Raw genomic sequence first — 1,784 nt, forward strand, 5'->3', positions numbered from 1 at the left:
AAAACAGTTGGTTAAAAGTGGAACACTCAGTTGCTTTGTTCAACTGGTATCATTGTTTTTTTAGTGTCACGTAAACATATATGATACTGTGGCAAAGGGTTATTAAAATAGAAATAGAGATGTGTTATATGTAAACCAACTTGACAATAAACTATTTAAGGAAGAAAAAAATAAAATAGAAATAGAGAACAAGATTTTAAATGCTGTGATGGGAAAATAAATAGCTGAGTTGAGTAACAGTTTGGACGTGTAGGCAGAAAAATGTGGAGAAAAGGTGGAGAAAATGTAAGGGAATTTGTGTCTTGCAATAAGTAGCTTTCTGGTTCATTGTAATTTGTCAAGTATTTAGGAATGGAAGGCATTTGTGCTTCAAGTGGTAGGCATTTACCAAAGCTCTGGTGATCTTTCTCTTATTAGAAGAATTATATTCTTAAAATGTGAACAACATCCTTCTTGGTTTTCTCCTTCAAATGTTGAAATCATTGAAACATTTTTAAAAGATATTTATTCATTTATTTTGAGAAAGAGCATGCACACAAGTGGGTGAAGGGACAGAGAGAGAGAGAACCCCAAGTAAGCTCCACACTGTCAGCGGGGAGCCCAACACAGGGCTCAATCCCATGACTGTGAGATCATGACCTGAGCCGAAACCAAGAGTCTGACACTTAACTGACTGAGCCACCCAGGGGCCCCTTGTTACTTTTTTGAATTGAATTTCATTTTCCACCTAAAGCTAGGTACGCACTAGGATTATTACACTGAAGGTATAGTTTTCTCAGGGTTATTGTCTATTAGTCCCCTATGAGAGAGCTGAGTTAGATCTCAGTTATAGGTACTAGTAGATGGGAAGTGGTGTTGTAAATGATACAAAACAGTAGACAATCAAAAGACACCTGGCGTTGGCTTTGAAATGCGTTCTTCAGTACATTTTCATTTTATGTTTTACCCAGGCATTCCCTCCAGATCATAAGAGGTGATTCTGAAGTGGCACAAGTGATCAAAGACAGTTAGCCTCTGATTTCAACATTGCCAGTGGACTTGCTGCATGTACATAATTAAATTAATGGCATAGCTTAGCATATTTATATTCTGCATATCACCTTACTCCCAAGAGCATGTAACCAACCATCAAAGAGAATCTATAGACTCATGGGTCTTATTCATGCCAGGAATTTATTTGCATCTTCAAGGTGCTTGGTTTCAAAGTAATCAATTAGATTGATTTTTGTTTTATTCAAATCTATTTGGCTGACCTTGACTAACTGAGTATCTTGGTGTTTTCTTAATTGAAAGAGTTGCCATATGGTATCAGAAGACATTGGCAATTTTGATTCAGATGCCAATATAGCATGTTACTGTTTAAATATGCTTAAGTACCAAGGTGTTTGGATTAGCCATAAAAATGCTCAACGTGCCCTCTGCTGGGCCTTTCTAAGGTTGGAACAGAAAAATGCTGTGTCATCTGGTTATACAGGGGGTTGAGTAAAGGAATTCCTCTGTAACCATCAGATGCAATGAATAAACCATAAATACCAACTCACAAGTCTTTCTGGAATGGATAAGTCTGGCTCACTTAGTTTCAAAAGGAAGATTTTTAAGTGCCATCTAGATGCCAAGAAACTAAAATTTTGTGATGTGCCTAGGAACTCCCCTGTGTTTTATGAAATAAAGTAATTTTATCATCAGATCATCTCTCCATAAATATGTAAACCAACTAAATAATTCTACCCTTATTACACTATTATATAATTATTACATTATTATGTAAACCAACTCAATAATGT

General features: G+C 36.0%; 1 protein-coding gene across 1 annotated transcript in view; it reads right to left on the reverse strand.

The window, feature by feature from the left end:
• The window catches only part of RNF128 (ring finger protein 128), a 102,554-nt gene that overhangs the window by 77,925 nt on the left and 22,845 nt on the right, over positions 1-1,784 (reverse strand). The gene's annotated exons all lie outside the window — the stretch shown is intronic.

Source organism: Crocuta crocuta, unplaced genomic scaffold (genome assembly GCF_008692635.1).
Source record: "Crocuta crocuta isolate KB4526 unplaced genomic scaffold, BGI_CrCroc_1.0 scaffold949, whole genome shotgun sequence".
Lineage (NCBI taxonomy): Eukaryota > Metazoa > Chordata > Mammalia > Carnivora > Hyaenidae > Crocuta > Crocuta crocuta.